This window comes from Jaculus jaculus, chromosome 1 (assembly GCF_020740685.1).
Source record: "Jaculus jaculus isolate mJacJac1 chromosome 1, mJacJac1.mat.Y.cur, whole genome shotgun sequence".
Lineage (NCBI taxonomy): Eukaryota > Metazoa > Chordata > Mammalia > Rodentia > Dipodidae > Jaculus > Jaculus jaculus.
Window position 1 is genome coordinate 181,493,558 of NC_059102.1, and position 21,971 is coordinate 181,515,528.

Here is a 21,971-nt window from a genome sequence, read left to right on the forward strand (position 1 = left end):
AAAGCCGTTCACCTATGTCCTCAGAAAGCTGACAGGTCATGACCACTATCTTAAGAAAAGTTTGGTTAATGAACGTAGAAGAGCCCAAGTCTGTCTCATATGCTAATCACAGGGGCCCTTCTTGGGAGTAGATGCCAGGACTGCTGTTGAACGGAGTGGGCGGGAACTGGGGCTCAGCAATGCACAGCCAAGGCCACACAGGCAGCAAGTGGCGAATGCCATGAAGACACAGGCTGTGACTCTGTGTATGTGCTGGAGGACCACATGGGGGCTGGGTGATAGAAGGAAGGAAGGAAGAGAGGGAAGGAAGGAGAGGAGAGAGGGAAGGAGAGAAGAAGGGAAGGAAGGAAAGAGGGAAGAGAGAAAGAGTCTGGAGATACTCCCAACCAGAGAAGCACTTCACCAGGCCCAGATGATTCTATGACTCAACTTCCCACTCTCCATGGACCCTGCTGGGCTCAGCCTTCTGGAGAAAGGGGCTCGAGTAACCCAGAGATCTGGAGACACAGAGCTGAGAAACAAGTAAGATCACGCAAACACTCGGGTACAATATGTGAAGGTGCATGTGTGTGCACGCAGGTGTGACATGTGGAGGGCAGGGGAGGAGAACCTGTTCACCACGAGGAAACTGATCAAAGAAAGGTGTCTGGGGGAGCCCCTGGGTATGGGTATGTGGGAGCTATGGAAGGCTGTGAAGGAATCTCCATAGATGGGTTTGTGTATGTTCTGGGTGTGTGCGGGGATGTGCGTGAGTGTGCACTGGGCTCTGGTAGGTATATGCAGTTATGTGGTTAGATGTGTAGGGTGCACAGGCATGTGGACAGGTGTGCTCAGGTGTGAGTGTGGCGAGATGTACTAGAACAGTGTGTAGCCACTAAAAGCAGTGGAAAGTGATCTATGTTTTTTTTTGGTGTGTGTCTGTGTGTGTGTGTGTATGTGTGTGTGTGTGTGTGTGTGTGTGTGTGTGTGTGTGTGTAGCTGTGCAGAGGCCAAGGAAGACCTCAGGTAGACTCTGATCACTCTTTCACCTTACTTCTCTAAGACAGAGTCTCTCACTGATCCAGGAGCTGCCATTTTTTCTGATCGATCAGCTGACCAGGGCAACCCAGTGATCCTCCCTCCTGCCTCTGCCCCTCAGCACTGAGGTTACAGGCATGTGTAGCTGTGCCAGGCTTTTTACATGGGCGCTGGGCATTGAACTGAAGTCCTCATACTTGCTCAGCAAGCACGCTCACCTGCTTAGCCATCTCCTCAGACCCCAATCCACATCTTAACAAGGCCCCAGGATTAGCACATTCAGTCACAGCTATGCTCCCATGGACTTCCGGCCTTAAGATCACGGAGTGCCCCTGTTAGCCATGCCCTCAGCCTGGCAGCAGCTGGCCTGGCCTCCGTCTCAGGGCTCACTGAATGTGGGACAGGGAGATAAGATCGCCCTCTGACAGCATCAGGTCTGTGGAGTCTCCAGACAGCTCCGAAGTTTCTAGTCTCCCTGGCCTCAGATTTCGGAGAGTAAAGGGCTGGTTCCACATCACATGGGGGTAAAACCGAGAACACAGCTAAGGGGGAGCCATGTTCCAACATCCATGGAAAATGCTCAGAACCATGAGGAAATGAGAGGAGGAGGGCAGAAGGCCATGTAAGCAGAAGAGGAAACCAAGCCCATGCCGGCTTCTCCCCTGCCAAGAAGGGCCCACTCCCAGGAAACCGGCCAGAGGTTCTCCAGGGCCCATGGCTGCCATCTCGCTTCTCCCATGGCTCAGCAGGACTGATGACATCTAGCCACCTATCCCTGGAGGACTCTAGTGTGTGGCTCAGACACTAAGACCTGTGTCCTCAGGACGCCCATGGGCTCTAGCCACTGGGCAATAAGTGGACTGGTTGCTGTATGTCTGGAAGAGACAAGGTCGGAGCCTGGGCTTGGTGTTGGCACACCTTGACCTGCGAGGTTCCAGAACCATCAGCTTGTGGAAGCCTGCCCTCGGCTCTAGCCATTGCAGCACCAGCCTCAGCAGACGTGCAATCCACTTCAGGGAGAGGAGGGCCAAGATGGCCGGTGAGCCCTCTTCTGCTTGACAGGTGAGGAAACTGAGGCATGGAGGCAAAAGGCCTAAGACCCAGCCATACACTGAAAGGCATTTTCTTCAGGAGGGTGACCTGGGATCAACCGGCAATGCCTGTGGCCTGGGGAAGGTGCCACAGCTGATTAGCAATGCCTGTCAGGAAAGTGAAGCTGATGGAGATACCCTCCTATCCCATAAGGGGCTATGGTTTGCCCACTCGGGCCCCTCCCCAGCAGATATGTTCTGCATGGCTTGCTGCAGAAGCTGGGCAGCCCAGTCAATCTCTCTCCTCACCACCTTACCTTCCCAAACTCAAAACCATTAGTTATCCAGCCTGGAAGCCCCTATTTTTAGTTCTACCTGTCCCTTCCTCCCACAGGAACAATGCTTTAACATCTCCCCCCTGCAAGACTCGCTGCCCCCAGCACCTCCTGTCCCTTTATTCTTCCTCTTTACCTGCCTTGCTGGCCCTTTGTACTAGAGAAAGTCTCTTTCAGGGCCCAGAGGAGCAGCACTCCTGCTACCAAAACCTACCTACAGGCAGAACCCACCCAGGCACAAGGTAATCCAGGGCTCGGCACACACCAGGCACTCAGTCAGTGCCCGGATAACACACGAAATCAGCACCTCCACCCAGAAAGACCACAGGGAACCGCAAGAAAGAAAAGGGAGGGATGTGGGAGGCAGGCTCTGGGAACCACAGCGTGATCTATTAACAGTGGGAGAGAGTGAATTCATTTCCTCCCTGTAATAATTTGCCTGTAAATATTCACAAACCATGCAATTTCTTTCAACTTTCCCATTAAAGACAAATACATAAGTAAAGCAGTCTGACCCAGGGGCTTTGCACACAGACAGCATACCTCTCCTTAAACACCAGAGTGACTGGTTGGTTTGTGAAACAGGGTCTCACACTAGGTAGCTGAGGGTAACCTTGAACTCCTCACCCTACTGCCTCTGCCTCCTGAGTGCTGGGATTACAGGAATGGCCAGTTTGTGTGGTGTTTCGGATTGAACCCAGGCTTTGTGCATGTGCAGCAGGAACTCCAGAAACTGAGCTCCATGTTCACCCCTCAGTGACTAGTTGGGTGCAATTACTCCTGTCCCAGGGGGATGTCTCAGGGGCTGAGGGGCCAGAGCCAGTCAGGAGTAGGTGCTGGTCCCTAGGGAGCTGAAAGATTCACTCACAGGACCCCCGGTTGTCCCAGCACCCCAGTATACCGCACCAAGTAGCCTCACTTGGCAGAGTTTGCCTTGACAGGATGTCCCTCCCCCTTGCCTTAGCCTCCCCCAGGTCAGAAGTCACACACAGACAGGCCTCTGTGCTCCCTGCAGCCTTTGATAAGGAGAAACACAAATGCCTCTTGAAATTCATGAAATGCGTGTATGACGCAGGGGAGGGGCACAGGCGGTCCAGGACAGAGAGGCTATTGGGAGGTCAGCGTCCCCCGGGCAGGCAGGGTTCTGCAGTGGGGCCCTGTTGGGAAGAGGGCTTCTGGGCAAGCTCAGAGGCCCTCACAAGCTATCCACACGTCCTTCTCAGGGCCAACAGCAGGAAACTGGCCTCCTTCCCCCTCCCCCCAGGCTGGCAGTGCAGAACCAAAGCCCGCCCTGCTACTGGCTCACAACATGAAGCCAGCCCGGGGAAGCTTGGGTGCCTAAACTCCTTCTACCAAGTTTTAAAGTGACAATGCCAACTAGACACGACATTTGGCCGGGGTCATCCTTTGAATTCTCATGATGGTCCTAAGAGACGGGTTACACTAGGATTCCCTCGTGTGTGTTTGTGTACTCACGTGTGCAGATGCACGTCCATGTATGTGTGTGTGCACACACGGAGACCAGAGGACTACTGTGAGGGCCATTCCTCAAGAACTCTCTCTACCTTTTTTGAAACAGGGTCTCTCACTAGCTTGGACCTCACCAATCAGTCTAGAGACTGGCTGAGCAGTGAGCCCCAGGAATCTGTCTCGGCCTCCCCAGTGCTGGGACGATTGGTACATGCCACTATGACTGGCATTTTATGGGGGTCCTGGAAATTGAACTCGGGTCCCCGTATTTGCAAGGCAAGCGCTTTACCAAGTCATCTCCCCAGCTCCCAGAGGTGTTAAGGGAGCCCACTTCCATGTCCACACACATGTCTCGAGGGTAGGGTGTCATGGGAGCCCTGGCCTGGGGCAGTGAGGGAGACAGAATACCATGGTGTGCATGCGCAGGGCTACCACAGAGCAGACTGCCCCCACCCACAGCTTCCTCCAGCGCAGGCCTGGCCTCATAGTGAAGCGACGGCTGACATTTCCAGGGGTGCTCCTGCCGCCCCGCCAAGAACCTCCGCCAGCAGGGAGATCCAATTATGGTTATTATGGTGCACTTAGGAAAACCAGGGACCAGGCTAATACATTTTAGAAAGATTGGCAACAGCAGAGGTTGAATCAAAACGAGTTTTCTACTTAACCCTCAGTTAAACAGAAAATCCATTTAGCCACAAGGCAACACTGTGTGCCTTCTCCTCAGAGTCTACTCTTTTGTTTCTTTCAACTGTCTGCCACTTAGCTTCACATTTTTATCAGTCCCAAGCTGCCTCAGAGTGAAAAAATAAATTCATTGCTGGACAAAAGGATATCACTAACCTCTCTTGGTTGTCAGTCCTGGACCCACATCCTTAACCCTAGCTTCTGCCAACGTGGCAAGAATGTGGTTCTTACTTCTGCTTAATGCTAAAGATGCTGGTGGAGCCAAAGGAAGCGGCTCTGGAGGCCAAGTGGGAACAATTCACATCTGCAACCCACCAAGCAGCAGTCAGGTGAGACTCCCAGAACGGGGCTGGAGGTGGAAGGGCCCCACCCAGAGGAGACCCCAATGTGTTATGACTTAGGCAGTGTGTTCCCTACAAAATGCGGAAGAAAATTCTGTCAGCCACAGGGTTTCTCCACCACTGACTACAAATCACTCTAAGTCTAGAATACCTCAGAGGTCCATGTGGGGAAGAACTGGTCCCTAGTTTGGCAGTACTGGAAGTCAGTAGAATTTAAGAGGTGAGGGAGAAGTCTTTGGGTCAAGGGGGGGAAATGCCCTTGAAGGGGACAGTAGGACCCTGCCTTTCCATCTCCACGAAGCACAAAGTTGTATTCACCAGGAGGAGCCACCACAGCCTCAGAGCAGCAGAGCCTACCAACTGTAGACCGAGAGCTCTAAAACTATGAGCTGAAATAAAACTTTTCTATTTATAAGTTGATTACCACAGGTATTTGTTGCAGTAACATAAAGCTGGCTAACATGCAAATCCCAGAAGATACTCCAAGCGACCAGATAAAACACAGGATGCTGGGTCACATTGAAATTTCAGATAAACAACATTGTTGATTTCAGATAAATCCACATTTCCATTGAGCTCAAGGAACAAATACTGCACGGGACAGATTATACTGAGATCGTAGTCCCTGACTGAACGTCCTTCACATTTAGCTCAGTGTCCTGTGGTTTTACTCACTGGACTGAAAAAGGCTCTCCGGGGGCTTGCAGGCCACAGGGGCCACTGGAAGCAAATGTTATGTCCACCAGCAGGGGCTCTAGAGCCCTGGGATGCCCGGACAGAAGCCTCGCATGCTGTCACACAGTAAAAGATGGGAGTAAGGAAATGCAGGAAGCCGACCAGAGGAAGCTCTTCTGAGGGCAACTCCATGGAAGCCGGGCCGGGGTATGAACAAAGGCAGGAAAGGAGGGGGCCTCTCTCATCCTCAGAGGGAAGCTGCATTTCCCAAGCTCTGACTTTTGCTTTATCGCCTGAGCAAAAACAGCCACACTCTTGTTATCTCTGGAGATCACCCTGGTGGGTCATCACACTGTGAGTGCTTGGAGCAGGTCTCCCCTCTAGCCACGAAGTGCTCAGTGAATGCCTGAGCAGGGGGGAAAGAAGACGGGGAGGGAAGAGTACAGATGATGGAGACTTCACAGGTACAAATGACAACACTGGCCAAGCGCTTTCTAAGGGCCATGGGGACTTCCAGAGGGAGTGGTCAGCACTATGGGCCATTCCTCCTTCCTGCCTTCTGGGGACGCAGTAGTCCTGAACCTGGATACCATTTAACACCAGACGAGCCCAACTCCAGCCTCTGGCCCTAACCCCTGCCTGTTACCAAGTCCTCTGCCTTCCTAAGCACCACTGGCCAGCCCAATACTGCAGGATGCAGGACAAGCCTGGGGGCCCTTGGGACAGCATGCAGGCCTTGCGCCTTTTCCTACCCTCTCTTGTGGAACATGCCTCACTTGTAGTTCAAGTTCAGTCACAACAGATGTGGTGTTCCTAAGAAGTGGGAGAAAATCCTCAGCTCCAATAGGACTTACCTATCAAAAAGACGCTCTAGGGAGTCTTGGCAGAACAATCGAGATAAAAACCTTAGCTCCTTGCCTGCCAGGACTTATGAGATTTTTTAATTAGAATAGCTGCCTCCAAAGGCAGTGGAAAGGAAAGGGAAAGGGGTGGGAAGAGGGGAAGGAAGCAAAGGCTGGGGCCTCACTGAGCTGGGTGGGCAGGAATGACTCTCCACTGGGACGGAGGTGGGACTACAGCCCCAAGGTGACCAGGTTAAACTGCCAGCCTGGGCACCAGGCTCTGTACCAACTCTTCAAACACCAGACTAGGTGCACAAATGAATGGTGCTCACAACCCTGATGGCCCTGATGGCCCTGATGGCTAAAAACAGCCAAACAAGAATCAGCTCCAGGACAGAACCCATCACCCAGAAACTCGCTGGTCACACTGCAAAAGAGCCATGGTCTCTCCCATGTCCTGTCGTCGATCCACCCTCATCCTCCAGCAAGGGCCCCCTTGGGACCACCTTTCCATCCTTCCAGGGAGCTGGCCACAAGATGATGACTAGCTAGTAGATAATTAAAAACAAACCTCCTAAAAAGCCAACAGTTCTTAGAGGTGGTGAGGATAAAAACACTCTTCTTTGAGAAATATCTCATGGCGATCTATATTCTGTGATCGCTGTGCTTGCTGGTAAGTTTTAATAATATGTGTGCATATTTCGAATGAGCATGTCTGTACTACATGGCTGTTTAAAAAGTCATATTTACTTGCAAGGAGAGAGAGAGAGTAGAAAGACAAATAGAGAGAATGGGCATGCCAGGGCCACCAGTCTCTGCAAAAGAACTCCAGATGCATTTGGGTTCTGGGGAACTGAACCTGGGTCCTTAGGCTTTGCATGCAAGTGCCTTAACCACTGAACCATCTCTCCAGCCCAAGATGGCTATTTTTTTTTTAAGAATGTGTGTGGTAAGGTGTGGTGTGTGCAATGGACGGCATATGCACTTATAGGAGCAGATGCATGTGGATGCCAGAGGAAAATGCCCAAGGTTCTCTATTGCTCTTCCACATATTTCCTTGAGTTGGGCTCTCTCTCTCTCTGCCTTTACCTGGAGCTGCTGTCCATAGGTGAGCCCCAGTGGCTCTCCCATCTCCACCCTTGGGTTACAGATGTACACTGTTTATGTAACTTCACACACAGGTTCTGGGGAGTCGAGCTCAGCGTTCTCCATCCCACATGGCCCACATGCTTAAGCAGTAATTATTCCTACTGCTGAGCCATCTCACCAGCCTTCTGTAGATTTGGTCATTCATTAGTTCTCATTCATTCATTCAGAGCATCTCGCTATGTACTCCAGACTATCCTTGAGCTTGATTTGACCTTCCTGCCTCAGTCTCACCAGAGGTAGGAAAATAGGTGTGCACTTGCCATGCCCTGGTGATTTAGCCTTTGAAAATATCATGTTTCATGGATGTTAGTGCAGAGTATGTCCACATAGTCCAGCAGACCCAACACCTGTGGATCCAGTGACACACGTGCAGTTCAAGATCAGTCATCAAGCTGGGCGTGGTGGCACACGCCTTTAATCTCAGCACTTGGGAGGCAGAGGTAGGAGGATTGCCATGAGTTCAAGGCCACCCTGAGAAGACAGAGTTAATTCCAGGTCAGCCTAGACCATAGTGAGACCCTACCTCGAAAAACCAAAAAAAAAAAACAAAAAACAAGATCAGTCATCAGAGTTCCCCACAGGACGAGGTATCCTTGCACTGAACAGCAGATTTCACGGCAATGACAGCACTGGGCCGTGACTGCAGGATAGAGGACCCACACACCACCAATGCCGCTGACCCCTGTGAGACACCTGCTGTTTCCTCATATGTATTTTCTCTTGTGTGTGTGTATGCGTGTGTTCATATACACACGGGTACATGTGTGTGCTCCAAAAAGTAGAATCTACTTAGAAGAAAAGAAAAATCTTCAGAGTTCAAGGCCAATCTCCTCCTGGGTCTGACAGGGCCCTTCCTTCCTAACAAGGAGACAACTTTGCGAACCCCAAAGCACACAGGGTAGATTGCTCCCTGCCCTCCCCTGGGCAGGCTCTGGTTGAGTGACAGATGGTGGCAGTTCACAAAGCCATACCATATGCCAGGGCAGGCTTCTCTCTCTATTTGCAAGCTGTTTAGAATAATATTCTATTTCAAAATTTTCACAAATAACAGAGGCATCTGGGTATAGAAGACTGGATCCAAAGACTTGCAGATCCCACTGTTGGATAGCTGTGTGACCTTGGGCCGGTCATGTCCCCTCTCTGATGTGGACACAGCCTTCGGTGTTGGCACTCTTCCCCCATCTCTGACTCAGTCAGCATTTTTTCTCAAGTTCACCCAGGCCAATGGCTTCTGCGATCACTTCTGGAGGCCTTCAAGAAGGAGGAAGCATTGAGCTATCTGCTTTACAGTCTTTATCCCATCACAGCCTCTTCACGAATGCACTGCCCAAGATCATCGTGGCACCTCTCTATACAGTGTCTCCCTACTATTCTTCATCTCCCCCTAAAGCCCAGATGTGATCAATCTTGGTTGAACACGGGAATCGCCTGGGGAGTCTTGAAATACAATGGTTCTCCTCAGAATTCAACACAAAATCACAGTAATTAGAACAGTATGGTGCTGATCTGAGGGTAGATATATTGACTAGTGAAATGGAGTGGAGAATCAAGAAACTAACCCATACCCCATAAAAAATAATAAAATACAAATAAATCCATGCCTCTATGAGCAATTCATTTTCAAAAAGGGCACTGAGACCATTCAAGGGGGCAAGGGTTGTTTCTTCAGCAGACGGGGCTGGGACAGCTAGATCCTTGTAAGCAGTAAAACCAAGTCAGATACCTCCCACCATGTGAAAAAATGACCTCCAAAGGGATCAAAGACCCAAGTAGAAGAGCCAAGATTATAAACCTCATAGAAGAAAACATGGAGTGATTCTTCGTGATCTTGTGCTTGGCACTAGAGTCTTAGATCACCAGAGGCATGAACAACAGAAGAATCAAGTTGAGAAATTGGGGACTGGGATCAGTGTCTGCTGGAGCAGCTGGGCCTCCAGCTTCCCTCCCATCCTGCCACCTGCTTCCTGCCGGCAGACCTCAGGCAGCTCCACAGAACCTGACTTCTCCCTCAGCCTGACAGAGGGCTGGCTGGCCAGACAGAAACGCTCTCTTCTTTCCTCCCTGCCTCTCTCAATTCCCCTCTGCTGTCACAGGGTCTCACTCGCAACCCAGGGTGGCCCGGAACTCATTCATGATTCTCCTCTCTCAGCTTCCTGAATGCTGGGATATTAGGCATGCTCCATCACAACTGGCTGGGAACTCACCTTTCTACATGGCCTGTGGACTTCGTGCAAAGCTGGTTGGAGAATGAGGGAAGGGTGCCACTATGGGCAACAAGAGGACCACCATGCATGTCATACTGGGTGCTGGGAGTTCTCAGAAAACACAGGTCTGGGGGTAGGAGGCCTGCATTTGCGTTCTCCCCAAGCTGCTGGTATATATGAAGCCTGCAGCTGGTTGCAACCTCTCTAAAGTCCAGATGACCCCACCCATGCGGAGCTACTGAACAAGCCTTTGGGTGTAGGAAGGATCACCAATTACCTGCTGTAAGGGCCCAGTGAGAATGGCTGGGAGTGATATGTTGGTGTGTGGGGTAGAGGCTGGAAGGCCGCTCCTACACGCAATGACCCGGAGACCAGGACACGAGAGCAGAACAGTTGATGACACAAGCCAGGCCCCTTTCCAGTAAGGTGCATTCACACATGTGTGTGTGTGTCTATCTTCTGAATAACCACATTGTTGGGTGAAAAACGCCTGCTCTTCCATGTGCCTAGGTCTATTCAGGGAGGTCATTTCAAGCCCATATTACCCCAAGGTGGGGTGCCCATTGTTCTAAGCAAATAGGATGGGCTGACTTCCATCTACTGTCACCTCCCCTCACAACACCTGACAACAGTGCCATGATCTCAGGTGGCTGAGGGGATTGGCTGGGGCAGCACAGCGCAGCACAGGGCGCCCTTCCCACCCACACACGTGCTGGCCTGGCTCTTCTGCTTAGCTGAGGACTCAGTTAGCTTGAGATCACTCTGCTACACAGACCCTGCTACTGACTCCCAAGGGCATGAGTCATTGTCCTCTGTGCAATACCAGCAATCCGCTCTTCCAGAAGCTTCCAAAATGAATGCCCTGTCCTCTATACCCTACCTCCCTGTGCCCACCACACCTGCTGCTTGCTACTGCCAGCAGCTCCACATGTAGCCTTAACCATGGAGCACAGACACAGCACAGCTGCCCACTTGGGGGACAAAACCAAAGGGGGCCAACAACAGTGAGGTGCCGCTGGAGGCGGTGACAGGTGACCTGGCTTCTCACTCAGGAGCAGCCAATGACCTTGAGGTGCATTAGAGACTGTAGCTGGCTGAGGAACATGTCCTGGCTCCTCATTTAGGAACCTTCCATGAAGCCAACCAGCTCATGACCACTCCAGGGACAGTGGGCAGCCGCAGAAGGTCGTCCTGGAGCTGTGGTGGCAAGACAGAGCCTTTCCATTCTCAGTGCCATCACAGAATGAGGGACTAACTCCGCTCCTTGTGGATTTAAAGTTCTACCTCAGGGGTGATGATCACCCTAAGAAGCTACTTCCTCCCTACATTCCTCACACTGTGAGGTGTGTGGGAGACAAAAGAAAGGGGTCCCCAGGAGTTCTGATCCTCCTGGATCACCTCTCAGCCGCTCTGTTTAGTCACTGAGTTAACATCTGGGGGTGGGGACAAGCATGAAGCTGCCTTCCATTGGTCCTAAGCCCCTTGGGCATGAGCCCCAGAGCCTCTCCCTCGGCAGGGGTGGGCTTGGAGGGCAAGGAATCCAGAGAAGATTACACCCTCATGACTGAGCAAGCCACAGCGGTTAAGTCCTACCTCTTCAGCTCGGCTGGCGCTTTCCCTCGGGCCCCACAGTGCCAAGAGCCCGGCGGTGTCCTGCTGGTGATTCAGGAGGAACCTAGAGAGAGGAGAGGGAAAGCAAGGGGTTGTGAGACAAATGGCTTTGGGGACCACTTCTACACAGATGTAGTTCCCACCCAACTCCCAGTTTGCCCTCCCGCTCGCACGTCCGCAGATGCAGAAGCCAGTCAAGGACAAGAAAACCAGAGCGAAGCATCCAAGCCAGAGCTCCCGGGACAGGCCCCAAGTTTGCCTACATCCACGTCCTGACGACATTGAACGTGCCCATCCAAACAGCGGCCTGAATTCCCGCTGCAAGCTCGGATATTATCAACATGGTGGGGGAACTCTAGCCTCTCGGGCTGCCAAAAGTCTTTCCAAATAACTTTTCCCAAAAACAAACCTTTTCCAAAATAATTTTTTTCAAAAAAAAAAATGGAAAAGAGAATTTATTATTGCCTAATGAATGCCAGCTCTTTGGGCAGACCAGAAATTCTAAGACATGCACGCAGGAAAAGAGGTAAGTAACCAGAGGAGAGGGCTCCGTGGTGACAACTTAACACGACAGTGCTGGAAGTCCAGCCTCCCAGAGCTCCTGTCACTTTGAGGAAGAGTCACAAAATGGTTAAATTCACCAAGTGGCATACCAGCCAACTGAGGCTTCAGCCAGTCCCAGGGGCTGGCTTGTTGCAGCACAATTGAAAAATAAGACTAACGGCCACCATGGCAGAGAGGAGGGAGCTCCAGTCACTCCCCTTCTGCCACTTGTCAGGGACAAGGTCAACCCCATGAGAAAGACTGTCCGCTTTAGGACTGTTGCAGTCAGGTTCACATTGCTGGCAGAAATCACCCAATCAAGAGCAGCTTTGGGGGGGAAAAAAGGGTTTATTTTGCTTCCAGACTCGAGGGGAAGCTCCATGAAGGCAGGAGGAAATGATGGAACAAGCAGAGGGTGGACATCACTTCCTGGCCAACAATAGCAACAGGAGAGTATGCCAAACACTGGCAAGGGGATACTGGCTATAATACCCATAAATCCACCCCCAACAATACACTGCCTCCAGGAGGTGTTAGTTCACAAATCTCTATCAGTTGGGAACCTAGCATTCAGAACACCTAAATTTATGGGGGATACCTGAATCAAACCACAAGAACTGAGGACCCTGAGCTCAGAAGAGCTTAATAACCAGTTCAAGGTCACACTGGAAATGGAGCAGAGCCATGACTAGAACCCAAGCCCAAGGGAGCCCAGCCTCCACAATGGTAGAGTACCACCTCCACAATGGTAGAGACCCCAGCAGAATGGGGATGAGTTCAGTGTCCCCTCTGCAGACCAACCATCAGTGCTCCCCACCCCTGGGACAGGGGGGTTCTCAATTCTCAGACTGTCAACAGCTGGGAAGCAGGGCATGGCTGTGGGGCATGGCTGGCATCATGGCTATCTATGACTCGGATGCCAAACATGGGCTGTCAGCCTGGGGACCTCGTGCACCAGGGGCCAGATTAAGGCTTTAGTTGAAGGAATCCCAGATAGACATACACATGAGTGTACACACACACACACACACACACAGAGAATCTTCATTCTGGGCTTTGTTGAGACAGAGTCTCATGTAACCCAGACTGACTTTGAACTCACTAGTGTCAGAACTCAAACACCTTTGTACTTCCTAAGTGTTTGTATTATAGGTGTTCACCACCATGTGCAGATAAAAATCTTCATTTCTAGGCACAGTACCCTACCATCTCCCCTATGCAGAGGGACCCATCCTATGAAATATGACACCCCCCCATGACCATACATGTAAGTAGGACTTACGCAAATGAGACCTCAACACACTCATTTTCCATGTCACAACTTGACAAGATGACACTATGCCCCCATAAGTGTGAGCACACGCATCCTCTGAGTGTTTATTCACAGTGTCCATGGCATGTGCGAGCCAATCCTATCTGCTTACTAGTCACCACACATGCCCATTTCAGGCCACAGGTGCCTTGCTGCCCAATGCTCACATCAGCACCTCTGCCCTGGGTAGACTCAGGCAAGAGATGGGGAAGAAAGAGGCTCTTGTCTTGGTTATGTAAGTGAACCACAGGCTCTGCCCAGGGGACAACCTGGGTCGCTGAGTCCAGGGACAAATGAAGAAGTCTGCTGCTTGGCTGGTACAGACAGATGTCCCCAAGGTTCCACTGCCAGGCACACCTCTGAGGAAATTAGGCCTCCTAGAGCCAGGAGCCGCATTTACTGGCTTAGAGCTGATAATGAGCTTTTATGAGCTCCGGGGACCGCTCGGAACACGTATTAATGTCAAGCATGCCCGTCAGCCACGCAGCTTGGGTGAATGTCACACATTAACGAAATTAAAGGCCACAAACCACTCTGGGAGCAGCTGCAGGCTGCATGTCGGGAGGTGCGGCAGGGCCTGCCTTTCACAAAACCACTTTCCAGGTTGGGTGCTCCCTTGGGGGCCTTGAGCATCTCTCTCTAAGGCGGGTGGATCCAGCCTTCAGCCCAGAGGAGATCAGCCAGGAGAGGCAAAGCCCTCTACTTATCCTGCCTAGAATTTCTCCTCCTTTCCCGGAATCTCATTCCAGACTGACTTGCCTCTGGGGAAGGAAGGTTGTCACTTATGTCCCAGCCAGAGCTCCCATGGGAAACAGCTGGGTAATGTGAGTCATGACCTTTGCCCTGGTGGCTTTGGAAAGGATAAGCTGGGAACTAGCCAAGGGCAGCTTCAACTCGTACCTCTGCCACCTTCCCTAGCCAGACTTGGTGTTCCCTTGCTCAAAGCACCTGCTGAGGCTTGCAGTAGTCCAGGCTGAAACCCTAAACACAGCTCTTAGGACCACAGCAGGTGGCCCTGAGCATGTGCTCTACGTACACAGATCTTCAAGTCCTCACACCGAGATGGGGAGGTCAAGCCTGGTAACTCCCAACAGACTCCCAACATGATACAGGCTCATACAGGCTCGACAATCATAATCACCATAATTTTAAGTATGTCCAGTAGCGCCATTAATTTAATTGTGACCTCATTTTTTATATGGTTTAGCCTGGTTTCAGAGATATGAAAATGTGAAAATGCAATGTAGTATCTTAGAACCTTCCAAACACAGTAAGGGATTAGGAAAAGGGAGGGATTCTGGTGAGAAAAGACTGGGTCTGTCATAAAACTCAGCTCATCTTGCTCCTAAACCATGGGCCAAGCTTGCAGTCTACAGGGAAATTCTTCGGGGTGTAATGGTATATGTCTATAATCCTAGCCCACAGGGAGATCCTGAGTTTGGGGCCAGCCTAAGCTACCTAGTGAATTTGAAGCCAGTCTGGACTAAATATTGAGATAGTGAAGGAAGGGAGGAGGTATGTGTGTGCAAGTGTGTGAGAGAAGAGAGAGAGGAGGAAATAACAAAGGAAGAAGGGAGGGAAGAAAAAAGATTCAAGCCCACTCTGTACTTAGGTACTTCATGCACTTATTGTTCTGGATGAGGACCAGATAGAAATCTCCTCATGGACCCAGGTGTACCCGGCCCCACTTTTAATTTTTTGATTAAAATATAGCAAGCAGGGCTGGAGAGATGGCTTAGTGGTTAAGCGCTTGCCTGTGAAGCCTAAGGACCCCGGTTCGAGGCTGGATTCCCCAGGACCCACGTTAGCCAGATGCACAAGGGGGCGCACGTGTCTGGAGTTCGTTTGCAGTGGCTGGAAGCCCTGGCATGCCCATTCTCTCTCTCTCTCTACCTCTCTCCCTCTCTCTCTCTCTCTGTCACTCTCAATAAATAAAAATGAACAACAAAAAAATTTTTTTAAAAAAATATAGTGAGCAGGCACAATAGAGTGCACACCCCATGGGAATGGCACCTACTGATTTTTCACAACAGAGTTCCCTGTGCAACCAGCACCACATCATAAAACCACTACTTTTACCCAGTTATCCTTAATCTTGCAGCCTGTGCCTCTAAATCCCACCCCCACTCCATCTCCATAGCTCCTGCCTGTGCCCACCTGGGCTCAGATTCACTATTGCCTGTCCCCTTGCAACAGAGGAACTCCTGTCTGGGCTGCCAGCATGAAGCCTCTGTGCCCTCTAGCCTGCTGACTCTTATCACAGCAGGCCCTAATTATAGAATAACATGTCTGTCTTTAGCTCCCAAGGGTTCCATGCCCTCCCTCTGCCTATACACAGACCTTTTATCATCTGAACCTCAACTGCCTCCCAGGCCCACCTTCAGCTCCTCACAGTGCACAGAGACTATGCAGTGAAACTGAACTCATCTAGATGCACACAATCCACAAGCATGCTTGGCCCAGCCTTACTCATACACACTCTGCCTAGAATTCTATTTTCCCCTCTCCTAATGTTGAGCTTCAGCCCCTTGCCACGCTTGCCAAACTTGAAGTCATCCTTCAGAGCCTTTCTTCAGCTATACTTCTGATAAATCTTTGTAGTACCACAACAGGCACATAAATCATTGTTCTCTGGGGTCCTCTAATAATTTGTGTTGGTAACAGCATACTGTTTTGCTCACGTGATTTTTCCAACCTAGTGAACTATAGATTTTCCACAGCAGGACATTATCTTACTCACTCCCTCAGCAGTCCTCATATCCAAGCTCAGTAAATAATAGCTGGATGGATGGATAGTTGCTACAAGAGATGTGTGTACTAGTAGAGAATGAGCTATTAACTGGTGGAAAGAAAGGTTGTGGAGAGGAAGGATGAGGTTTCAGTTGGCTGCCAGTATGGAAAGACTAATGGATGAGTATCCATTAGTGGATGGATGGAAGGATGGATGGATGGATGGAAGGAAGGATGGATGGAAGGAAGGATGGATAAGTGAGTGGATAAACAGATAGACAGATGGATAAGTAGGTGATAGAAAGACAGATGAAGGAAAAATGCATTATAAGAACCTCAGTTAAATGAATGATGGGTAGGCAGAACCAGATCAACAGAGATCGGAGAAGGAATGGAAGGAAGGTCTCAACTACTTAGTGCCTTTCACCTGACCCTAAGAGACAGAAACTCTTGCAGCTGTTCAGAATCTCACCTTGGCCCCTCAGTCCTCCACAGTTCATGGGCCTAAGCAGAGGCCACAAGTCAAAACTGCCAACATCCAACTCACCCCATGTAAACAGCTGCTCTGTCTGTGGTTGGTGAGATGAGGCCTTCAGGAAGGAAGAGGTCAAGACTATTTTGTCCTTTGACATTGACTGTTCTAGTGGTCAAAGCTTCAACAGTATGACTAGTGTTGTCCTGTGTCCTAGAATTCAATTGTCCAACTGCTGGACAGACATGATGAGGCCAGCTGCTTGGTTTAGGGCAGAGGGGTACCTGCTAATAGAAATCCCGCCCTGCAAGGATACCATTTCCAGTACAGGTAGAGGGCCAGGAGCCTGGAGAGCATGACAAAGAGAGGATGGGCCTACCTGGAGACCCTTCATTGTTTTATAATGTGAGCAAGAAACAGAGTTGGGGGTATGGACCAGAAGCATCAAATTATGGTGAAGCTCTGTGGTTAAGAGACCATATCCCCCAAGCCTGGAGTGGTTACATCTCAGCTCTACCCTTATTACTCATGTGATGTTGGTAGGGGTACTTATTCCACCAATCCTCAGCATATCCACATGCAAAGTGTGGGCAGAGTCCTACTTCAAAGTCTTTATGCAAAAGATTAGATGAGCTAACAGATTATAAGTGATCCCTCTGGTACCCAGCACATACTAAGCACACAGCAAGTAAGAATTTTATAAATTACAGTCTTCTGCTACCTAATGGTGGTCAATCATTATCCCAACACGAAAACAGATAGAAAACTACAGATCAACATTACTTATGGACGTTGATGCAAAAGCCACAAGAGAATATTAATAAGCTGATCTGCAGTGCACTGAAAGGATTATATAGCATGACCAAGTGGGACTGGTTGCTGGAATGCAAGGAAGGTTCAACACATGAAAAAATCAATAGATGTGACACATCATAACCATCTCAACTGATGCAGAAAAGCACCTGACAAAATTCAGCATTCTTTCATAAAAACATTAAGCAAAGTGGGAACAGAAGCATCAACCTCAACATTAAAAAAAACAAACAAACAGATATTTTAAAAAATCCACAGCAAATGTCACACTTGTAATAGTAAATCTTCATTGTTGACTGGTTTATAGTCACCTAAGGAAGATACCTCTGTTCATGTCTTTGAGGGTTATTTCTAGAGAAACTTAACTGAGGCTGGAATACCCACCTTGAAGTGCCATCCCAAAGGCTGAGGTCCCAAGTTGAATAAAGAGAACAAGGAGAAACCCGCTGAGTCCCAGCCTTCCCCACATCTTTGCTTCCTGACCCCTCCAGACATGAGGAGCTCCTGCTGAGTCCAAGCCTCACCCTCCTGCTGCCAGGAAGTGCCATGCCTTCCATGCCATGATAAACTGTACTCTTAAACTGTGAGCCAAAAGAAATCCTTACTTTAAGTTGCTTTTTTTCCACCAGGTATTTGGTCACAGCAATGAGTGAAATAGCGAACACATGACTCAATAGAGAATGGCCAAAAACTTTCCTGTGGGAAGTAGGGACAAAATAAGGATGCCCATTATCACATTCCTCTATTCAACACAGCCCTGGAGGTTCCAGCCGCAGCATCCTGATATTCAACTTAGCAATGGCTCCATTCATAGGGCACCAAGAGCACAGGTTGCAAAAGAAAAAAAAAAAACTTAGCAAATTGTATTTCATAAAAATATTTAATTTTCATAATAAATGCTAACATCTGGAACTCTTAAAATTCAACAACAAAATATATGGAACAGGGTGGTAACTTGGTAGTGAAGCACTTGCCTAGCTATGCAAGACCCAGGATTCTGTCCCTAGCAACACAAAACACACAAAGCAAGTCAACAAGCAGCACTTCTCACAACAGGGAACGACATCACCAGTCATTTCTTCAACGTTATATCAATGGCCAATAGATACATAGAAAGAGATGTCCAACATCAGTCATCTTTAGGAAATGCAAATTAAAAGTACAATGAGGAATAAAACAAACAAATAAAAAGTACATGCTGGGCGTGGTGGCACACGCCTATAAATCCAGCATTCTGGAGGCAGAGGCAGAAGGAGTTTGAGTCACCCTGCAAATAGATAGCCGGGGATACAGCAAGACCCTACCTTGAAAAACAAATTTACAAAACTGTACAGCTCCAAAATTTTTAGCCAAAGTAAACCCTTTTCCTTCCATAAGCTGTTTCTGGTCATGTATTCTGTTCCAGAAACAAACAAAACAACAACAAAAGCTGGTATATTGTATGATACAGAAAATCCATTTTTAAGTAAAGAAAAGACATACAAGAATTGAAAGCCAGGCTTGTAAAAGGACATTTTTAAACCATGTTCATAGTAGCATTTTTTTGTTTATTTTTGTTTATTTATTTGAAAGTAATAAGACAGACTGAGAGAAAAAGAGGCAGAGAGAGAGGTAAAGAATGGGTACACCAGGGCCTCCAGCCACTGCAAAGGAACTCTGGATGCATGCGCCCCCTTGTGCATCTGGCTTACATGGGTTCTGGGGAATCCAGCCTCAAACTGCGATCCTTAGGCTTCAGAGGCAAGCATTTAACCACTAAGCCATCTCTCTAGCCCCAGCAGCATTTTTTTTTTTTTTTTTTTTGAGGAATTGTCTTAGTCTAGCCCAGGCTGACCTAGAATTCACTATGTAGTCTCAGGGTGCCTTGATCCTCCTACTTCTGTCTCCTGAGTGCTGGGATTAAAGGTATGTGTCACCACGCCAAGCCTCAGAGCAGCATTTTTCACAACCACAAAAACATGAATGCAACCAAAGGGTTTATGTAGTTTAGCTACACAATGGAATGGCATTTAGCCTTAAAAAGGGAGACGTTCTGGGCTGGAGAGATGGCTTAGTAGTTAAGGCACTTGACTGCAAAGTCAAAGGACCCAAGTCCAATTCTCTAGGACCCATATAAGCCAGATGCACAAGTTGGCACATGCATCTAGAGTTCATTTGCGATGGCTAGAAGCCCTGGGGTGCCCATTCTCTCTCTCAAAAATAACTAAAAATATTTTTTTTCAAGGTAGGTTCTGGCTCTAGCTCAGGCTGACCTGGTACTCACTCTGTAGTCTCAGAGTAGCCTTGACTTACGGCAGCCTCCTGGGTGCTGTGATTAAAGACATGTACCACTACACATGGCTAAAAAAAAAAAAAAAAAAAAAACTTTTTTTAAAAGGGAGAAGTTCTGGCTCATGCCACAACCCTGAGGACACTGTGCTGAGTGAAATGAGCCACAGACTCCATTTTTATGAGATGTGGGGAGAAGTCAGCCACAGATTCAGAAAGTAGAGGTGCTTCCCAGGTGAGGGCTCAGAGGTTCAGGAGCTCCCATGAAATGAATACAACTTCCATCTTACAATAGAAAGAGTTCTAGAAAAAAAAAATGGTGGTGATGGTCACAGACAATTGTGAACACATTTAATATCACTGAAATGTACACTTAAAAAATTGTCAAGGTGGTGAGTTTCATTATATGTATTTATCATAATAAAAAAAATTGGACCAGTGAAGATACTCAATAGTGGACACTGCAAGCCTTATATTTGGCCAGCCAGGCCAAATGAGCCAATGGGTGCAACAGTGGCATGTCTGTCATGGTAGAAACCAACTGCCCTCCAATTGGACTGGAGGCCCACTCCATGGGGGGGTGGGGAATATATTTCTGACATTGAAAACTTAAAAAGAGGTAGTCATGAGCCCTAGGGGTATAACATCTGCTGATGTCTGGAAAAATGTATATACTGTGCTTATCAAACTGCCCAGTAAGCACTTCTCTTAATATTTATACCCTTACATTAACGCTACTCTCACTTTGGGTAGAGAATCTTCTCTTTTCAGATGGCAGTGACCTTGGGATGACTCAGAAGGTATCATAGTGCTGGAAAGAAGTGACTGGAGTACTGACTAACATCTTGATCACACCTTCTAAGGCTCAGGGTCTAATGCAGAAGAGGTGGCAGAAAGAATGTAAGAGCCAAAGGAAGGGTAGGACTCCTTACAACGTGCTCTCTCCAGACATAAAATGGCCTGGATATCCATGACCTCATAGTGCCTGACACTACCCACACAAGACCATCATAAGAGGAGGAAAAGATCATGACATCAAAATAAAAGAGAGACTAGATCATGACATCAAAATAAGAGAGAGACTGAGATGGGGAGGGGATATGATGGAGAATGGAATTTCAAAGGGGAAAGTGGGGGAGGAGGGTATTACCATGGGATATTTTTTATAATCATGGAAAATGTTAATAAAAATTGAGAAAAAAATATTTAAAATAAGTAATAAAATAAAATATTTCAAAAAAAATTGGGGGGAGGGTAATGGCCTTGATAAGTGGCTCCAAGCCAGACTTCTGGACCCCTTTCCTCCCTCCCTCTCTGAGGCTTCTGCCAAAAGCACAGATGTGTCTGCACCCCACTCCTATACCAACACCTAATCAGCAACAGCTAGGCTCAGGGATGTGTCTTGCATCATTCCCACAAAATGTGGAAGACCACTGGCTTAGTCTCCCCATGCGGTCCACCCCAAGTCACCAGGAGGTCAGAGGAAGACGACAGCCAACCCCTCCCTGGCCAGTCCCACCTGCCACCACTCACCAATCTCTCCTCTTCTCTCCTCCTTTTTCCTCCCCTTCCTCCTGTAGCTTGGCTCCATGCTGCCCACCCTTGCTCCTCTACATCTCCTCCTGACTCTGGGTGCATCCCACGACCAGACTCTCCGTCTCTGGTGCCCAGAAGAGGTACCGCTCTCAGCCAGACCACGGAGTCTGGGTGCTGCCCTCCTTGTGCGCCTCCCTGGGCACCAATGCCAAACTGGACGTCTGCCATCTCAACGCATTGTTGTTGACAGATAAAAGTGCAGCAGTTCGTGGCTCTAAACCCAGCCAAGACTTTGTTTTGCTTTGTTTTAAGTTAGCCGCGTAGGAGGTTGGCAGAGGGGGGCAGGCTCGGGGTGCATTCCTGCTGGGACCTGCTTCCCAGCACCGGGCCCTTAATGAAGCCGCCAGAGTGCTGACCACATTCAAGTCTGGTGCTGCTCTCCACTTGAGTCTCGGGCTGGCAGAGGAGGGCTCTCTGCCTACCTGTCACTCAGCCCCATCACTGGTTGCTCCCATAATGAGGTCCGAAATAAGGCTACTAATTGTGCCCCAGGGTCTCAGGAGGGTGGAGTTAGGCCGAGACATACTCAAAAGGAGAGGATGAGTGGAGGGCTCTTCCCTACATGTGATGTGCACTACCTCTGAGCCCAGTGCGGGGGGCTCCAGGCACTGCCAGCAAGGGTCCCTGAGGATTGGTGCAGAGAGCATACGACTCCCAATCTGAGCCCATTCGTTCTTGATGGCCTGGGGAGTGCCAGGGAGGCCATGAGTGGAACAGCCCATGAATTAACATAGTTGTTGACAGTCTCCCCACTCCAGCCTCCCATCTGCTGTAACAGGGAGACATGCCAGCCAGGATCTCACCGGGCCCTCCTGTGTAGACCTGTCTGAGGCAGACTAGCCAGGCTGCTACGGCAAACTGAAAGTGAAGCGTGTGTG

The 21,971-nt window shown here is 49.3% G+C and overlaps 1 protein-coding gene across 1 annotated transcript in view; it reads right to left on the reverse strand.

Moving 5' to 3' along the window:
- Window positions 1-21,971, reverse strand: part of Tspan18 (tetraspanin 18) — a 179,940-nt gene that overhangs the window by 135,571 nt on the left and 22,398 nt on the right. Inside the window, exon 2 of the mRNA XM_045146130.1 lies at window positions 11,342-11,423. The gene's annotated coding sequence lies outside the window, so the exon portion shown is untranslated. The remainder of the gene's footprint in view (window positions 1-11,341; window positions 11,424-21,971) is intronic.